The sequence below is a fragment of the Epinephelus fuscoguttatus genome, linkage group LG23 (genome assembly GCF_011397635.1).
Source record: "Epinephelus fuscoguttatus linkage group LG23, E.fuscoguttatus.final_Chr_v1".
NCBI lineage: Eukaryota > Metazoa > Chordata > Actinopteri > Perciformes > Serranidae > Epinephelus > Epinephelus fuscoguttatus.
The window spans coordinates 26,573,134-26,594,156 of record NC_064774.1 but is presented as its reverse complement, the minus strand read 5'-3'; the positions used below and the strand labels follow the sequence as shown (position 1 = coordinate 26,594,156).

General features: G+C 43.4%; 1 long non-coding RNA gene across 1 annotated transcript in view; it reads left to right on the top strand.

Moving 5' to 3' along the window:
* Window positions 1-19,922, top strand: part of LOC125883889 (uncharacterized) — a 74,049-nt gene extending 54,127 nt beyond the window's left edge. Inside the window, exon 3 of the long non-coding RNA XR_007448609.1 lies at window positions 19,440-19,922. This is a non-coding gene — a long non-coding RNA (uncharacterized LOC125883889). The remainder of the gene's footprint in view (window positions 1-19,439) is intronic.
* Window positions 19,923-21,023: the final 1,101 nt, after the last annotated feature.

Here is a 21,023-nt window from a genome sequence, read left to right as displayed (position 1 = left end):
TAAATTCACCAACTATAGCAGCTCCAAATTAAACCTGTTGCTCAGCAGCAGCATACTGTTAGCACCACTATACTGCCACATCAAGTCAACCTCTTTTTTATATAGTAACCCAAGAGCTTTAGAATCCTTGCAACATGCTATACCAGAGACACATACGCATGATTTTTGTTGTTCGGTGACTGACCATGTGACCTCCTATTAGAAGCAATTTGAATATACTCAAGCAGAAATGTATGAGGCCAAATAAAGGCTAGATTGGGGCTCTGATGAGGTTCATAGTGTTAAGGCCCCCTCGCCATCCAGCTCTGTTAACAATCTGCATTCAGGCACAATGCTGACTGATTACTAATCAGAGACACTAAGAAACAGCCAGCTGCTCAGCCTATCACAGCTTTCTGGCGCGCGCGCGCGCACACACACACACACAGACAAACAAGTGGAGCAGAATACACACAGAGTCGAAAAACTGTGATTGCATCTAGGTAAGGAAGTGAGTATAATGCACATAATGTATGCACACACAAAAGACATGCACACACATATTCTTTTTTACTTTATCACTGTGTGTTTCTCACACACTCACACAAACACAAGCACACATGCACACACAAATGCACACACAGACCTCCAACAGCCTCCAATCAGCAACAGTGCCATGCAGAGATGAGAGGACCACACCTTGTTCTGAAAACAACTGAAATCAGTTTAAGGACACGTATTACCACAGCGCTCCTTGTGTGCCTCCCTCCTTCTCACCCCTTCTCCCCCTTCCTCACCCTGCCTCTCTCTCCTGCGCTCTCTGTCTCTCTCCCTCTCTCCCTCCAACTCCTCCATTTTTTTTTTTATTTTTTTATTTTTCACTGTGTACCACCTGAGCTCTTCAAGGTTGCCGCCACAATTTGGGTCATTCAGCTCGGCCCCATTTCAGCCACCCCAGTGTAGACACACACATACACACACACATGCAATCACACACCTCCCCCTCTGTGTATTACCTGACACCGCCAGGTGGGAGAGACTCCATTACTGAGTTGAACTCTGACCCCGCTTCGACTGCCTGGCCAGAGAAGAGAGATGTGTGGTGTGTATGTGTGTTGTGTCTGTGTCTATGTGTGTGTGTGTGTGTGTGTGTGAGAGAGAGAGGGAGAGACAGAGGAAAAAAGAGAGACAGAAGCGAGCAACTGAAATGAGGCCAGCCTAAATGTTTGTGTGTGAATGAGCATCCACATTTGTTTGTGCGTGTGTGCAGGCGTGTGTGTGTGTCTGTGTGTGTGCGTGCAGGGGTAGAGGTGGGGTTGGAGGGTTGTGTGTGTCTCAAATGACACCCCTGGCCATTATTAAGTCCACTTTGCTCTCAGGTCTTTGGCATATTTTCTACTCTCCATATGTTCACATTTTTCTCCCGAACTCACTTCCATAACAAAGCTCACTGAGTTTGCACACTCACATCAACATCTTATTAATATTCAAGAAATCCAAGAAGTTTGGGAGTTGGCACATAAGCATCAGATCCCACTCACGATCACCTGGAGATTTATTATGATGATGAAAAACCACCAACATATCAGGGTGGGTGATGGTAGTTGGAGACTGGGTCATAGTTTCACCTCATCCATTTACTTTTTGTGATGTTAGAATTCTGTTTAATTTGACCATCCATGCATACAGACAAAAATACAATCAAAGGGTCAGCTCACTCAGATTACAAAAACATATTTACGCACTTAATCACTCGTCATGCCCAGCCAGGTGGATCACTTTGGTTGAAATTTTCCTTCACCTTAAAAGTAATATGTAACCTTTCCACATTAAAATTTCTAAAAATAACTACACCAAAGTTAAATGTTTTGGTGAGCTGTGCACTTTGTACTCCGGAAGACCGGTAGACCGGAAAAAATCTGCAAGTTTAATCAAGGACACGGGTAATTTGGACACAGTTGCCTTTCAGTGGCGTCATATTCCCTTTCCATGTGTCGGGGTTGTAGAAGTTGTCATAAATTGACTTTTTATCCAATATACTTTTTAGATATTGGTCATTTTTAGCCATGTGTTTTAACCAGATGAAGGATTTTTGTCATGGGACATCTGGATCTTAGGTTGCCAGAGAAACAAACTGAGCAAATGTTTGGAGCAGCTTGGCTCCAGCCCCTGCCGTGCTGAACAGCGTCTGAGAGACACTGATTTTCAACGTTAAACTGCTTTATTAAATGTTATTACCAGTTTAAATGACCAGTTGTGTTTGTTTTGGATCTTGAGTTATCAGAGAAAAAGCACACATTATGTTATCAGAGAAAAAGGGAGCACACATTTTAAAAAATAACTTTCTTTATTTAGTGTTTTTACCTGTTTAAATCACCTTGTTAATTTGTGTTAAAGAGGAAGAGACCTTTGTGGATAATTTGGCTCCCAGTAAATATCTCCTGAACAATTAAAACCAAAGATATCCTAACCAGGAGAAACTGACTATAATGACGCCATTGCTTTGTTTGCTGTAATTGTTTTGATTGACAGAACCCCCTGGCAGCAGAAATCTACATATTGCATGTGTATTACACCAAAAGGAATCAGTCCCTATGACACTGTTTTTGGAAGAGATACTCCTGATATACTTGAGTTTTTCACTGCTGTTAGTGCTACAAATAAATTCCATTCAACACCACCACAGTTTTGTGTGGAGGCATAAATCTCCACCGCAGTCTGGCCTTTAAGGACATCAGCAATATTTTGTGTAGGTAACGCCTGATTCCACATATAGCCACTTCATTCTACTATGAGCTTTTTCTCTTGCAGTTTGTACTAGCTCTTTCTTGTGTATTGGGTTTAAACATGATGGAAATAATGTAGCAATGGTTTTGGGGGAAAAAAAGTAAACAGTGTGGCGATAAATGCCATGGTTGAACAGTAAACAAGGAAAGAATGTCTCCTGAGGAAACTCCAAGCAAAAAAGACAAGGCCACTGCCAACGCTGTTTGACTGACGAGTGGGAAATGTAATGCCAAAACAACAAAGCATTGTTTATTTTAGTGCCAAAGATGGAGAAAATGTTGAAAAAACAAAGATATCATGTATTACCAATCTAATCAGGACAGGAGCTGCAAGCCAAAATGTTGTGCCTTTCTTTGTAACACAGCACTGCTCGGTTCTGTTTACAACAGAAACCCCCTAAGCAGCGTGCTATGATATGGGAAAGAGAAGAAGAAAAGAGAAGTGGAATTTTGGCTAAATTTTGGTGTGAGCTCTCCATCGAAGCAGAGCAACAGCCCCCTTCTGTTTTCTAAATGTGGCCTCCTGCCTCTCTCTACGGCATGCCAAGGCTGCCGTGGTGGGCGGAAAGAGGGAGAAGGGTTTCCTCTGTGTGTGTGGGTGTGTGTGTGTGTGTGTGTGTGTGTGTGGGTGTGTGTTAGCCAGGAGACGAGAAAGACGGGGAGATCTGCTGCATATGGATGTATCTTTGCATGTCTTTTTCGTTAAGCATTCTGCATCTCTGGAAGTTTTTGCATGTGTGTATGTGTGTGTTTGCATGTGTGTATGTGTGTGTTTGCATGTGTGTGTGTGTGTGTGTTTGTAGTGGGGGGTGGTGGCTGTGTGACGGAACGCATTTGACAGAGGCAGGCAAAATGGTAGTCAGATCAGTCGCCGTGGTAATTGGGTGCTCGTGACGTTGTCATTTGCAGTGCCTGGAGCTGCCATTAAAGCGTTGTGTTTGTTGCTGTGTTTATGTGTGTATACAGCAGAGTGTGTGTGTGTGTGTGTGTGTGTGTGTGTGTGTGTGCTATATGTCTTGACTGACGCTTCACATAAGGCACGCCTCCCTCATAACTTAAACATATGGCTTCTGCATATATCTTTACCTAAGCAAGGATGACTGCAATGTCTGTGTAAGTGCATACACACGCACTTATGCAGATCAGTTTAATAGTTAAAGAGACAAATCCGATGCATGAATATTTAATGACAACATGTGTCCCATATGGAGCACCTACCCACCCCAACACACACGTGCACATGTACATGTTTGTGTTTGTTTTTTTTTTTTTAATTTAATGTGTATGTGTCTCCTAAAATGACATTCATATACAACTCAGTTGCATTAGCACATATATTTTGAAGGCAATGTTACAGCTCTGATTAAGTTTCTTTTTTTTTTTTTTTTTTTTAAATAAACATAATGAGGGAAAGATTAATCTAATTTGCAAAGCATTCACTGTCAGTGTATTGCACCAATCCTCTCTTGGCAACCGGTTTTCATGGTTACATTGAGACAACTGGAAGCACTTGGTTAACATTGGGAAACATTGTGGTCCAGATTAAATAATGTAAAAGTCTACACTGACTTGAAGTCTGAGACTGAAAGCACTGATTTTTCAAAATTTAACCAAATTAACAGTCTTTCTCAAACCTTAATAAGTATTTTATCAGACTATACCTAATATTATGGACAAGACCCCAGTCTCCAGGGTCTAGTAGCCCTTTTCCACACACACATGCTGGCTTGGCTTGACTCCGTTTGACTCGGTGCATCAGCATAGCAAGGCAGGGATTTGCGTCTCCATACAACAGGGCTACAAACTTGAAGATGTCTTTAACTGATGATGACGCACTTTTGCTTGGGATTCAATAGAATGTTTTTCTGTCCGTCCTGCTGGCGTATTGTTGTCGATAACTTTCTTGTACCGTTGACAGAGTTTTTAGATACTCTCTTGGCACTGCATGAACGATGCCAGTCTCCTCCAGCTTCCTTGCAGTGTCAGCATAGGTTCAATGTTATTTTTTAGCAGTGGGGAAGTAGTGTATTCACAGTTGGCATAATTCAATTGAAAGTCTTACACACTTTGAAGCGCTTGGAGATCCAATCATCATTAAAGCGTATGTCATGCAACAGAGGCAGTAAAAACAAATGGAATGGTCAACGTTGTCATATTGACATTTAGGATATGTCGATTGATTTATGACGTCAACTCATGCATTGGATAACATGCAGGAAAAGTTGCTACCGTAGCTGCAGCTAGCCTTTTAGCCGCACAGCACATTAAATTATTTGCATGCATATAAAATATGCATGATTCTTCTGATCGTTGTGTTTTGAATGATGATGATGAAGCCCATCTGGCATCACTGCACTCCATCTTGACACAACTTGGCATGTTTTGGCATCAAAGTGGCATGGTTTGACTCTGCGTGGTCAAAAGTGCCAGTGGAGAAGCCCTACAAGTCTTCTGCTTTGTGCTACTTTCCACAGTGATCCCCTCCCAGGCCTTGCCTACATCACACTTTGTGGTTTGGAGAAAAACTTTCCAATCTAATCAGGGCTCTAATTACTCTCACTCCTGAAAACATACTTATTTATGAATTTAAGTAACAGAAAAGTGCAAATGAGTTGTGTATAAACATAGTTTGTGAGGGACAGAGCTTGCGTGTTTGCATCATCGCTCATATCTGAATGTGCTCACATCCATTAGAATCATATTCATTCCATTTGGTGACTCTGCCTGCATTGAGCCTTCCCTCCAAATGTCGTCTTTCCTTGTCTCTGTGCTGATGACTGCACTCCTCCTCACCTATACTCAGTACACACAGTACACTCACAGCACCCTATACACTCACTAAAATTTGCATATGTACCCACCGACACTCAGATACAAACACAGATACTCCACACTTTCTCATTCCCCACCTTTCTCTCTCTCACTCCCCCCCTCCTGCCTTCCCTCTATCTGTGTGTTTCATAATGTGTGTGTTGAGTTGACATTTTACCGTTCTCTCAGTGCCGGCCGGCATCTCTCGCTCCGCACCCCTCAGTAATTTCCCCACTGACTGTCTGCTATCTGCCTGTCTGTGCCTTCCCCTGCTCTCTCCCTCTATCTCTGCTCTCCTATATGAGATGGTATGCCTGAATCACCTCCATTTTGTCACCATGACCTCAATAAAGTTTGTCCATCGTCCATATTTCTGCAGTGTGTATGTATGTTGGTCTTCCTGTTTATACAGTAGGTCTGTCTGTCACTCAGGCCACCTGTCTCGCCTTCTCTCTGTCTCCACTGATAATGAGTGCTGATCAATTCATTACTTCTACTGACCTTTAAGACACAGACTGTTAGTCTGGCGTCACTGGATGGAAAAGAATCGATAGTTCTCCATCAGTGATTGAATAAAAAAACTAGAGAGCAGGGCTGTCTTTAATGGCTGATACCAAGGCATCCAAAAGCTGATGTTTTGTATATTCACGACTTTAAAATCCAGTCAGTTTTCCTCAGAACTGTACCAGACTGGAAATGCCTCTGAAGCAGCATTTAATATGGTCCACTGAAACCTTCTGCACTTAATCCACTGATACAGAGAATGATAATCAAAATAATAATTAATTTGGGCACATTTGAAGAATTTCTGATTAAAATGTTCTGTTACAGCTCAAATGAAAGGCCTCCCCTTAAATTTTCTCTCAAGAGGCTCAATCCAATCTATTTCCTCAAAGGTTTTTTTTTGGGTGTTCGTGTACTCTTAAAGATCTGTGTTGTTGTTTTTGTTGTTCCCTTTGATTAAAATCACATGAGCTGACCTGGGTCCGTGACTCTGCTGGTTAATTATGGGGTAGACACTGCTTAATTTTTGTGAATAGCAATCTCTCTTAAAAGTTATCTTAAAGGGGAACTCTGCTGATTTTACAAATCAAAGTTTTGTCAGGTCTTGGGGAGTACAACTGTGTATGTGGAAAAAGAAGTTGTATAAAGCCTTTTGTGGCTCCAGAGGGAGCTGTGTGAAGTCTGAGAAATTGCCTTAAGTGATGTTACATGAGTCAGTGTCAGCCGGGGCTGAAAACTACAGGTTGGAAAATGAAAAAAAGTCTGTGGGTTAGACAGAAGTGAGCTTACGAGACCGCTCCTCATCTCAGCTCGAGGCTAGCAACTCGAGGCTCCATTAGCCACTACAAATACAACACACCCAAGTCTCTAACCGAGCTCTCAGTGGTCGAGTAGGATTGTGGGTAATGTAGGTGGCAGGCTTTGACAAGAAAGGAGCGCATGCAATAAAATACTTATGTGATGTGATTTTATGTAATTCCATGGTTTATTGAACTCAAGTTACATGTGACTAACTACAGAAATCCAGTCACAACCCAAGGGAAACTGTAGTAGTTACTGCACTCGGCCTTGGGTTCCTGGAGATTTGGAATTCTTTCAGGCCAAGGAAAACTACAGCAAACGTATTCCAGCTATGGTGAACATAAAAATGAGGATGATGCCAAAAGACAAAATAATTGGCAATGTGACAATGACCAGAGCAAATCAGTGATGAGGCCGTTAATAATAATGTTAGGTAATATTATTTTGGTCAAACCTGACGAGGTGAATATTGCAACAAAATAATACTTGAAGATTGCAAAACATTGTCGCTGTTGCTAATTTTAAAACCGACATCTATAAATGAAACAAATACAATTGGATATACACACATACTCACTTACAGTACCCAGCGGGGCAGCCCTCCCCCTCTCTGCTCCAACACTGACTGACAGCTGACTCCGCTCATAGCACTCATAACACTAGCGATCTGAACCGGTCAGTGGTGAAAAAAAGTGCTTTTAATGCGCAAACTTATACGGGACACGTTTGCCCCCGTTACCATTTTAGCTCATTTCGCGGCTCAGGTTGCATCCGCCTCCCTCAATACTGAACCAATTTTAGAACGAGTTGTACCCATGAATCATACACACACATACACATGGGGAAATAGGGCCCGGGTTGAAAAATACCAAAGTTGTCCTTTAACTTTTAAATTTATTTGTTTCGAATCAGTGCTGCACTGGCACAACAGTAGGAGACAACTTCAAAGTACTTGTCCTGTGAAATTCTGTGTTTTCTTTTTTGAAAGCAGCCACTCTAAGACAGTTTTGATTAATTATGATGTCCAGTCGTCCCTGGTTAATGTGACAGCATTTGTACCTCTCAGAATTTCCACTTGAGATGCTTTCTCTGATTTTTATAGGTCCTGTGGGCGTAAAACTATTGTTCGTTCCTTAGACCTGAGTCTCCCACATTGAGTCAGTTGCCACCCTTGTAGCAAGGGCTGTAGTTAACTCCTTCGATTCAGCTTCGCCAGCTTTGGCCACTGACATACTGATTAGCTGCACCTGAATGCTTAGCTCATAGGTTGTAGCTTAAACCTGAAGTGTTTGGTGAAATTTTTCACAAGGTGCATATTACTTCTGACTTGTCAACTGAGCCATCTGGGAGTCTTTTAAAGTGATATAAGTAGGGCTGTGACAATAACCACATCACCGCAATACCGCGGTTACGTGATGCCTTCCGCGATGCCACCGTGCAAAAAAAAAAAAAAAAAAAGCTCATCATGGCAGCGGATCTGGTTCCCAAGCCAAATGTTAAAAGAATACTCCGACGATTTGGGAGTAATGCCCTTTCGCTATCATTTTCATATTAAGACAACATGATGGATATCTTTTTTGTGTCTGTACGTCCAGTGGCTGAGTCTCAGCAGTTAGCATTGGGGTCAGTACGTCCGGCGCTGTGATCCGCGGAGGGATACACCAGTGAGAAGGCACAGGCACAGACGTAGCCTGTAAACAAAACTCAGCTGTTTATTTAGCCTAGAGATATCTCCGGACAATAGTGGCTGCAATGGACGACTTTGAACGCGATTTTGAGGAGTTTCTTGTAGCGGACACAGATCCAGAGCCATACCTGTTTGAACCGGAGTATACAGATGAGGAACTCCCAGGTGTTGGATGCTGAGCAGGCGAGAAGAGAGGCTGAATCCTCCGGAGCGGCAGAGCAGCAACAGGCTGAGGGGAGACGGAGGTCAGGGGAGGACTGGTGGTGTAGCTGCGGGGATAGCTAACATATTCCTACGGAGGTGGAATCATTTTGCTGCACAGAATGGGATTCGGTGCTACCATCGCTGGGGAGATATATCATCAGGAGGAAAACCGCCGCAGAGAGTGCATCACAAGGAGTGAAAACTATGCAGCAATCACTAAGTTAAACTGGAAAAAATGGCCAGGCCTGCAGGAGCTGATGGACAGCTTTCAGTCGAGTGAGGAATATCGTCCGTGCCGTCTCTTTGTTTGCTTTTACCGAGTGACCTAGCGTACCTGTCCCAGAGCCAGCTGCAGCTGTTGCTCACCGGTGTATCCCTCCGCGCAGGACGTAAACACACTATAGTTCATGTATCAAAGCTCTTCTAAAACGACTAAAACGGACTCTTGTTTTTTGAATTAATGTTTAAACATGTTAATTTTAAATGCACTTGCAGAAAGGGCTGTGACGTATCACCGCCATACCGCGGTGATACATCACTCTGTCACCGCTGTGAGAAAAAATACATACCGTCACAGCCCTAGATATAAGCCATTAAAAAGCATAGTGGTGGTGTTATTTTCTGTGGCAGCAGGAAGCTGACGTAAATGCTGATGGCCCTAGTTTGAAGCCATTTTTCTCTGTTTTGTTAGCGTATTTACTGTGGTTAGCCTTTGTAGGGCAGAATAAACATGCTGTATTACATCTTAACATACAGTATATCATATATTACGTTTGAATATGGTGTGTTTTTAACAATATGTGGATATGACTGTCTTGGTGCAGTGTGAATGTTGTATGTTTGTCATACAACTGTCGCAGATGATCTGCATTTTAGCCAATGTGCATCACTCTGGGGATATGTTTTGTGTATTGTTCCATCCTCTATTCAATCTTTAGTAATAACTAACAAAAATAATACAAAAAAAGAACTACAGTTGCAGACTGGAGTCTGAATGCTTACAACCAAAGTGTAGCCTCTGATAGCTGTCTCATGTAAATGGGTCAGAGATGCATTTAGTATAGCTCCATTATCCAGCCGCTGTATTAAAGGGCTCTCAGACAGTGTGGGTTGGGTACATAAAGCCCATTAAGACAGCGAATGAGATGTTGGGCTATAAAAATCAACCTGACTTGACAGTGTTGTTCACATCAATACAAATGTGTAATCAATTATTCAAATATCTAATCAATCACAGTGCATCAGCTGGAGATAAAAATGTCACTGGCAGGACTGACTCATATATCAGGAAACCGATAATCAGTGTGACCTTCACAGATAGTCATGTTGTTTTTGATGTTGCTTGTTCCTGTCACTGATTACCTGCTTTAGTTTGGTGTCGCTCCCTGTGCAGAGTATCATGATATCTTGAACCCTGAAGTTTCCATCTTTTTTATTTTTCTAGTTTCAATCTAGTTTGGCGTATTTGCTCCTCTGCCTGTTTGTCTCCGTCTGTTTGCATTCTGCCGTTCTTACTCTCTGTTTATTGACCTTTGCTTTCTGTCTCTCTGCTCATCTGTCTCCCATGTTGTCCTCTTACCTCTCCTCCCGTCTGTCTGACTCCAATTTACTTTCTATATCTGTACCGTCCAATCACACGCCTTCACATTCACACATGCCTTCCTTAAACCTACACCTATTCTCCGCTGGGGATGAACCAACACGCGGGTCTCCCGCTATGAGTCAATGGTGTGTCGATGTGTGTGCGCAGGTGTGTATGTGTGTAGCCATTGTTAATTAACCCCCTTCACCCCACCCAACCCCCACAGGAGTGGCTGTGTGCTGAGCTCGCTCCCCGAGCCCCAGCCTGCTAATCCACACCTGAGTCTCCCACACACCCACACAAGCACAAATATACAATCACACACAGATCACATAGTGAGTGATTCAAGGCGTGAAAGATATGTAACTCGTATAAGTCCGTCCTTGTGTGAGAACACAAAAGCATATCAGCACTGCAACACCTGTGAAACAGTGGTTGCTGTGTGTATCTGTGTGTGATATCACACAGTCTGAGCTGGAACACATCATACACACCTGGGAGGATTTCAGACTCATACAGTTATGCCACATTGCTACACACCCAATCACATAAAAAAGAATACACACGCCACAACTATGCACACACACACGCACATGCACACACACACACACACACACACACACACACACACACACACACACACAGAGTCCCGGCCAGGCGCACCTCTCCAGGCCTGAGCGCTAGTTGTCTGGCTGTGGCTCTGGCATGTTGTGCCAGAGAAAGAGGGAAAGCGAGGCTGAAGCGTGCAGTTACGCAATCCACCAAGGACGACAACTGTGTCTCTTGATGACACACACGACACGCACACACACAAACCCACAAAACTCACCAAGGGCCGGGTCTGGATTACAGCTCTCTGCCTCTTTGTGTCAGTACCAGACATGGGTGCCATGCTGCCAATGCAAATGCCAACCCAGATGCCAACCAGTGTGTGTGTATTTGTGTGTGTGTGTGTGTGTGTGTGTGTACGTGTACGTGTGTGTGCGTGCATGTGTGTACGTGTGTTTTGGGCAGGAGAAGAGTGACGGCTACAATGCACACACGAGTAGCGTGTGTTTGATTGGTGAGCAAACAAGTAGACTGGCATGCATACATACAACCGGCTGCAGTGCACGCACAGTCAGACACACACATTGGCACATGTATGGACACTTATACAAACAGCCACATAAAAGTGCACGAGCACACGCACTCAAACACACACACATGCTCCATTGTGACTTTATATGCATGAGCTAATTGTCTCTCTGGTGCTTTTTGTTTTGCCATTATGTGCTTTCTCCCTCTACTCCCCTGTTTAAATGGAGATACTGTCCAACACTTTGTGTGTGTGTGTGTGTGTGTGTGTGTGTGTGTGTGTGTGTGTGTGTGAATGCGTGCCTGTGTAAATGAGTGTGTGTGCGCGAGTGCAAGCATGTGTGCCATTTCAATCCCCTCACTTGGACGCCCACAAAAACGCTTGTCCTGAAAGAGTCCTGCTGTTGATGTGATTGTTTTATGGCTGTTTCCATATTTGGGCAGATTCAATATTCTATTCTACTGTCTCACTTGCCAGCAGCTTTGACCACGCTGTTTGCCTTTCCCCCGTCATTCAGGAATGCTCAGGCCCATTCAAACCTAAACACAGCTTGTGTTTATACCACCAGCCTCGTGAAACACTGGGCCCGTTAATACACTTGAGAATTATCCTTAAACAAATAACTTTCAATCGTCAAGGTCAGGGGACTATGAAAATATGTGATCCCTGCGTTCCTTGGTCCCTCCCGGTGGTGATGTTGAACGTTATGAGCTGGGCTGGCAGTGGAGCATTTTATGGAGCCCATATTAGGGTTGGAGGGTGATCAGGATGTTATTGAATGTGTGTCTGGCCTGCTAAATCCTGTGACTGGGTGACAGAGCCAACACCGTCAGGGAGGGCTAAACACCCCTCAAAAGTAGATCTTGCTGAGCCATAGCTCTCTCTACACTCAATTTCACTTCATTTTAGAGCTGCGCCAGCACAAGTGAAAAGTCATTGTCAAGTGGGAATAAGGGAGTATATTTCAGTGGCCAATCACAGTCCAGGGAGGTGTCCAAAACTGCCTGCTTTATGAGCACAGGCTCTGGGAAACTATCCTCTGTTGAACCTGGACTGACCAGGCACAGGTGTCCAGGATTTAATGAAGAGGCTGTGAATATGGTGGCTAGAAAAGACAGAAATAGAGGGAGCTTAAACTAGAACAGAAGAGCTGCAGCATTCGTCAGGAAGCGAACGAGACTAAAATCTGCTGGCATTCAACAATGACAGAAAACAGTCCGCCAGCTGCTTTCTACAACAATTCCCGAATTGCTGTTTTCCTTTTGAAGCCGCTTCCCTTCACTTAGTTTGATTTTTTTTTTCTTTCTAAACAACCAGCAAACAGGATGAAGTGTATTAGGAAGCACTTAGCCACTTAGCAGTAATAGCTTAGCTGCTCTAAAGCTGGTCTTTAACATAGTTACAGAATATTGGACAATACATTACAGAGAGGGGCTGCTGTTGTACAAGCAGTTGTGACTGTTGTTAAACTAAAATTGCTTTTGTTCAAAATGCAGCAGCTTGTTGGCCGTGTCTGCAACTGTGTTCCCATGTAAAGTGGAATTCTGCGCGCTTATGTAATGATGTGATAAGCACATACTTTTATTTGTACAAGTAAAATACCTATCATCATGAGTACATGTGTTTTTCCCCCTCATACTGAATGCATGTATTTGGCTGTAACCACCTCCTTCATTCACCTATGGGAGTGCTGTCAGCCCTATAGCATGACCCCGTCATTACATGTGTGTGTGGCTGTGACTCTGACACAAGGGTTAACATAATAATGCTATGATAATGAAGCAGCAGCCCACCCCCACCCGCATCCCCACCCCAGACCCCATGCTGCTCTCAGGTAATTGGAGTGTTTACAGACAGAAATGTTATGATGTGTGAGGGGATGCGGTTGCATCTGTTTAGTCTGTAAGTGTGTGTGTGTGCAGGTTTTGGGTGTGGGTATGTGAGCGTGGACAGGTGGGCGGCTGTGTTTGGACAGTTGACAGTTGAGTGTGACAGATGACGTCTCTATCCTACTATTATAGAGAGATGAGAGCGAAGGACGAATGTGTGTTTGTCCATGTGATTTACTGGAGGTGGGAGGGTGGCTTTCAACCGTCACACACATTTCAGCCAGCGTGTGTTCAGAGGGTGCCTGTGCACGCGCCGGCGTACATGTACATTTTGGTGGTGTTGTTGAGAAGCGAGGGGCGTAAGCTGACAAGCGTGACAGATGATGTCTTTATCCAGCTGTTTCAGAAGACTTTGTGTTCTTTGTATGTGTGTGTGTGTGTGTGTGTGTGTGTGTGTGTGTGTGTGTGTGTGCGTGCGTGTGTGCGTAAGTTTCAGGGTCATATCTGCCCCCGAGCACTTTGGACGCGATTCCACGCAGGATAAAAGGGAGGGGTTGTAACCATTCACATCCCAGGAATGTCTGTACTCCTGTCTCCTCTGCTGGGAATTTCCTCTTCCCTCACCCTCCTTTCTACCTTCCCCTCTCTCTCACTCATCCCTTCATCCCTGAGGTGACAGGTAGAGGGAGGAGAGAACGCCAGATGCACACCTGGTTTATTTTTGTGAAGAGAGGGAGAGGGAAACAGAGAGAGACAAAAGAGAGAGATAGTCCTTGAGTTAGTCCTCTGCATCACTGGTTTATTCATTCAGGATCTGCTGCATAAGTGTGTGTGTGTGTGTGTGTGTGTGTGTGTGTGTGCTTCAGTGTCCTTGTTGGTTTGTGCATCACTGAACTTACTTATGTGTCCTCTATCTTGCATGCATACACAATCTATGCATAATATGCCATAATATGGTGGGGACGCTTCACCCAGAGTGCTTTGCAGTAGTATGAGTGCCGACACTTTAAGCATCGGAGCTGTAAAGAAATACAGTACACATTTAACTTTGATGGAAGATTGGAGTTTAGATCCTGCTTATCTTTACCTGCAGTATCAAATGATGAGAACATTGTCACTGTTTATTCCAGAGCGCCATGCCAATTATTTCACATTGGCAGTAATAATAAGCCATTATCATTATTTTAAATGTGTGGGTTGTGGTTGTGCTGGATGCTTCCTACTCCTCAATGGCAGCACAAAATGATGCTCATACGACCAACTGTGTGGAAAGATTTTATTAATTTGTGAATAGAGTTGTCACTGTTTGGCATGTACACTCTGACATCATCGCCCCCTGCAGCATATACTTTAGTGTGTCAACAGGGCGTGACAATATGCTAATAAAATCCCCCCCTCAGGGGAAACTACAATCAGAGCGTACAGGTGAGCGTTGGAGTGGAGGTGGGGCTGATGAAATGTTAAAGGGTTTGAAAGACACATCGCAGTGATAGTTTGGATTAAATCTTTAAGGGTCATCTGAAATTTACTTGTTTGTTTTGGGGTGACTTACTGATCGTTGGAGATATCAGTCGTAGAGATGTCTGTGAATAATGGAGGCAGATGTACCATATCTGTGTATGTATCAAACCACTGCGCAGAAGGAAGTGTGCATCTACTCATGGACTAGAGGCTAATGTTAGTGACAATGCAAGATGTAAACATTAATGGCGTCCTCCTCAGCTGAGCTACAGTGTTAGCTAGCTCAGTGGTGCTACATGTAGGTGAGCTAGCAGTAGATGCACACTTCCTTCTGCACGATGATACAGTTGGTGGGTGTAGTTTGGTACAAAGAAAATAGTTCCAACAAGAAGCTGCTCACTGTTTTGCACTTTGAGCACCACAAGCCAAGTGTCTAGATTGATAAACATCACCACAGGTAAGAATTTTTAATTGTAGGGTGAACTGTCCCTTTAAACTAAAGCTGTTTGGTCAGGCTAACTCAGCAGCTCATTTCCTCATCCATTAACATTGCGGGAGAGACACCAAGGTGATAGAAAAAGTATTCCTACAGTAAATGGAAATCTGGAACATGTTGTCATTTCTCCAGTGGTTAGATGTAATTTTAACAAGTAGATGTGGAAACTACAGCAAAGGTGGTGGAGCTTTTTCTGGGAGATTATCAGCTATTGCAAATATTTGAAAATGTGCCAGCTATAATATTACTGGGCTTATGATTTAGAGTTTTCCACAAAGTCAATCCAAAGAGGGAGACGTGTTGCTTCCAACATACTGGCTGTATTTCGAACAGACTTTTTCCGGGTTTTCAACCGTGACATAAGCAACCAAACCAGTGGACATTTCTGCAGGACATTCCAACTTAAGTTTAATGTGCTATTTTTTCCATTTTATGATAGATTACGTAATATTACATATTAAATGTGTTTGGGCGTTTTGTGACTCTATTGGACAGCACCTGAGAGAGGGAGGGAAGCAACAAAGGTCCCCAGCCTGAGTCTCATGTCTATGCCGTGTTTCCCTTTGTCTGTTTCCTATTTCTGTTAACTACCAAACAAATAACTGGGATTAAAACAAGCACAAGAAAGAAGACATCCACCTCTACACAGTTGTTAAAGGAGAAACCGAGGTGCCTGTTGACAAGGCCAGTCTTTTTTTGAGTATCAAACCAAATGAGTCGACAATCAATTTCTTGCTTCCTTTTAATGGCTTGCACAACATTTTAACTACCGCTTAACACATACCTGTCAACATAACTGCAATGGAAATAGGGAGTGGGCTGATGTAAAACCTCTAGGAATCAGTGTAACCTGTGATCAGACTTTTCAGTCCTTGAAGCACCACAGCACTAACACGCCGCTCTCGGCTCTACTGCAGAACACTCTCGAGGTCAGCCATATGACGCCTGAAACACAGCGGACAATGGAAATTACTCTGCTACACTGCTTCCCAGTGTGATTGCCACCTCTCCCGAGAACACGGATGCCAGGGAGCTCGCTCAGTAGTGCGTCAGAGACAAGATTACAACATGCACTTTTTTTTATTGTGTTTGGTAGCGTGATGATCCATGAGATTTTCCTTTCATGGCCCTAGGATGCCAGTTAAGACACAAAAAATGTGTGTTACATGCGTAAAAAACAGAGACTTGACGGGTACGTTAACAGATAGGGCCAAGTTTCTGCCATGGGAATGTAAGAGAAATTTAGGATATCTTATGAGCGACTTTTCAGTCAGGTTGTGTTGTATAGAGGGATCTTCTGCTGTTGGATTTGCATTTGGGAAAAATAGAGCAAGAGACAGATTTGCATTTGGGTAAAGGTGCACATGTACCTTGGGCCATTCTGTCTGTTCAGTGTATGCAGTCTGTGTCAGGTATTCTAAATTACTTAAAGGTCAGTCTTCTTATTTTCTACCAGTCTGCTGTATCACAATAATTTATGCTTAAGTGTTAGCACCAGGTAGCACCAGAGCTGATGATTCACTGGTGACACATAGACGAGTTTGGTGTTATGTGTTCATCTCTAAGCAGAAAAAGTGACCTTGGGAAAATGTGCAAAAAATGTTATATTCTGTCAGCCGCAGAATGTTGTTTTGAGAATTGTGAACATATTTGTAGCAGAGCACCTCTCATTTGAACACATCTCGCTGTATTGATGTCGAGTCCCTGTGTTTTCTTTGTGCTGATAAGTGGCCAGGCCTTGGGCACTTGTATTTTAATTAGCATCAGGTTGTATGAACTCGAAATTCATGAAAGGGCGGTGTAAGATCTGTCCTTTTGCTGAATGCCTTATGAAGAGGCTTTGTCAGAGACAGCAAAATGGCCAGGGCAGCCGAGGGAGAAAGAGCTTTAAGCAGGAGAAAACAACCTGAAATGGCGGCGGCTGCTGGGTTCACGGCCAGAGCATGAGTGTGTGTGTTTAGCAAGAGAGATACAGAGGAGGAATAGTACAGGGGGGAGGACTAAACACGAGACAGCAGAAAAATACAACCTGACAAACACAAGTATTGATTTGAATGTCCTCTCTCTGTCTCTCTCCCTCTTCCCTCTTTCCCTCCTTTGCCCTCGCCATCCCCTCAGCTTTTATTTCCTTGTCTCTCTGCCTTTTTTTTCCCCATCTAGAGAGCCGCTGGAGGACTTTATTTTCTATCCATCTTGAAGTACTGTAAGGATGGATGGAGGACAGGATGGAGGGGTGGAAAAGAGGACGAGGCTTAAAGAGAGAGGCAAAAATGGATTGGAGAAGAAAAGTGGAAATGGAGGGAGAGGGAGAGAGTGGGGAAAAATGGGGCCGGTAGTTGTTGAAATGAGTGCAACCGGTGCAGCTGAAATGGAAAGAGATGCTTAAAGTGGAATAGCTGGATAGAAAGAGGAGAAGAATAAGAAATAGGGGGAGCATGAGGCGGACCGAGAGGGAGAGAGGAGCATAAAGGGGTAGGAGACGAGGACTAAGGCAAGGGAGGAAAAGGAGCAGACAGAGGGAGTACTGGAGCAAAGGATGCTGGGAGAGGTAAAGGTCTCACCCCCCCCCCCCCCCAACACCCCCTCGTTATCCCTATTAGCACCTGCTGGGCTAACGAGGGCCCCGCTCCCCGTTGCCAAGGCAACTCCTCGCCAACCTTCGCTCATTCTTTCTTCCCTCCTCTCTTCACTCCCCCCACCACCACCACACACACACCTCTAACTCCAGCAACCACTAACTACCTTCAATCTCAACCCCTCCCTCCCTCCCTCCCTCCCCTCCACCGCTTCCTCTCCAGGTAATGAAAGGAAGATATGAAGCGAAGGGTGTGTGGGGAAGGAGAGGGGGGTTGCTGAGAGGGAAAGAAAGAAGATTTGAAGTGAACATGCATTATACCCTGTTTCCCTTCCCTCTGCCATATTATCTGCTGCTGTACCCTATTGACTATTCAATGCATTCAGACGGTGTGCTCATTGATGTAATGGTTGGATGTGGAGTGGACAATGTTCTCCGGTTTTATTGCAGGAAACTGATGAGAGAAACCCATAAACACAGAGACAGAGCTAATGCAGTGCATGGTGCCCTCACTGACAAGCCTTTCAGTCCTCTGAGTTAGCCTTGTTCTAATGCTGTGTTAGTCGTAGTTGGGATTGTGGTTAGTTCAGCTGTTGGCCTTTTAATATATACCACACACTGGCTCATCAGATGGTTGATTACTGTACATAGATGTATATTGTATATATTTAGGGTACTGTTTTCAATGAAAGAGGTATTCAGATACCTAAAGAGAAGTAGTGAAAAATTATTACTCTATTGCAAGTCCAAGTTTTTTACTCAAAGGGGCAGTTTGCCCCTAAATAAAAAAAATACTTATTTTTCCTCTTGCGTGTAGTGCTATTTATCAACCTCAATTATTTTGGTCGGACTTGCTGAGTGTTGGAGATATCGGCCGTAGAGATGTCTGCCTCCTCTCCACTATAATGAAACTAGATGGCACTCAGCTTGTGGTGCTCAAAGCACAAAATTTTTATTTTTTTTTTTTGGAAAACATCAACAGCAATGTCTCTTTCCAGAAAACATGACCCGTTTACTCAAGATAATCCACAGACCTTGTTGTGAGCAGTTTCTTGTAGGAACTATTTTCTTTCTATCAAGGCACACCAGCCAACTGAATCATTGTGCAGAAGGAAGCACATTATGTATTATTATGGCTTGAACTAACAATAGACCGTGTTCATGGAAAATGTTTGACATGTCACAGTGGGAAAAGCACAAGTGTAAATGATAAAATAGTCATGGTTGAATTTCATTCAGCTGTTTCAACTTTCAAGGTCCTGATATTGTTCATGCTGGTTCTTTGTCACAGCTTACTTGGACACTTTTTTTCGAGGTGTATTAAAACTTCAAAAAGTAGTGAGAAGTGTCTTTCAAGAAGTTGCCAAAACCCAAGTTGATGTTTTATGATTACTTGATACATCCAATTGACAGTCTAAAATTCAAAGATATTCAGTTTACAGTGATCAAACAGGTGAATTAAATGGAGAAAAGTGAGAAACCTTCACATGTACGAAGCAGCAAACAATATATTATTGGCATTTTCCTTAATACGTGGCTTTAACAATTTATCAATCAGCTGATAATCTGACTAATTGTTTCAGCAACTGATAAAAGTACTGACAATTTTTTGTAAACCTGACCTGCATGTCTTTCAATTGTGGCAGGAAGCCTGAGAAACTGCAGGAAACCCACGAAACATGCAAACTCCACACAGAGGGGCCTTGATTGAAACCAGGGACCATCAAGCTGTGAGGCAACAATGCTAACCACTGCACCACCGTTCCACCCAGTTAAGCGTGTTACCCTCATAAAATGGTAAATTGACGTTCTCCCACTTCAGTATTTGTGCAAAATATAATCTTATATAATAGAGACACTGCTGAAAGTATTTTGTTAATGCTTTGGATAGCACCAGGCTAGCTGTTGCCCCCCTGTTGCCAGTATGTATGTTACATCAAGCTAATCGGCTGCTGGCTATAACTTCCAACTCTTTATCCCATTATCCAAAATGTTGTCATACACCTCAGAAAAGATCTGAAATAGAGTAGCCTACTTGAGGAAATATACTTTGTTATACCCAGCATCACTGGTTTTCCACTGTCACAATGCTGAAATAAGCATTTTTGTTATAAAGATGGAACGACATATTTTCCACACTGATGTTGATATTGGCCTTCAAAAACTGTATTCATAATAGAATCCTACAAAAGCGTCAAGCAGACTGGTCTTACAAAAGACCATTTTGTTTTCTTGTTCTTTCCTTCCTCCTTTCATTCTCCCACGGTCCTGCTTGATCGTTCAATACTTTCTCCGGCTCTCAGAGAGATGTCTCAACAGCCGTGCTCATTAATTCATGAATGTACTGCCGGTGAAAACACTCACTGTAACTTGTTGTGGAGGAGTGCAGGGATACATCCACAGTGAGCACAGGTACACATAATCATGTGAGCACACACACAGATGTTATGGGTTAGGACAGAGGGATTTAACTGTAATGGAACTGCAGTATTCTGATTACAATAAATCGCACCGTAATTCAGTAGTAATTAAAATAATTTGTCTCCTTCAGAGAGTTGGTTCTGGAGTCTGGCAAACCCGAAAGAACTGGATTGAAACCGTCATCCGATACCAGACTACATTTAAAAAGTAATGTACTCAGCACTGCACAGACACACACGTATACACACAGCCACCCACACACAGGAGGAAGTGGTTGTGAATTCACCGCGTGTCCAGTAAGTGCTGATAATGAAGCTGTCTGTGGTGATCAATAGAGATCAGCTCTCGTCACTTCTCGCCGCGCTGGCCCTCTCCGCTTCCCTCCACCATGTCTTATCTCAGTCCTCCCTCTCCATTCCCCCTCTGCACCTCCTCACTCCTCCACTGATTTGTGTTTGCTCCATCATCGCTCACTCTCCTCCTCCTCCTCCGTCTCCACCAACACCACCGGCCTTGAAATTTTTTGGTCCAGCCAGGCTGAAATGGAAAGTTCCTCTCTGAAGGGTTTTTTTCTTTTTTGCAGTGCCCATACATGGATAAAACTGAATGGATTGAAATACATAAAAATGAATTAAGGTCATTATGAGCAGTGTTTTGGTCATGGCTGTATTTGTGAAGTGCTAATCCTTGAAATCATTGTTTATATTTGGAGGTCAAACATTTCATAGTGGAAATTTAGAACACTGGTGAGTGTGGAGAAAATATGGGGAGCTGGGGAAGGCTATTAAACATTTCAAAAGAACCAGGGA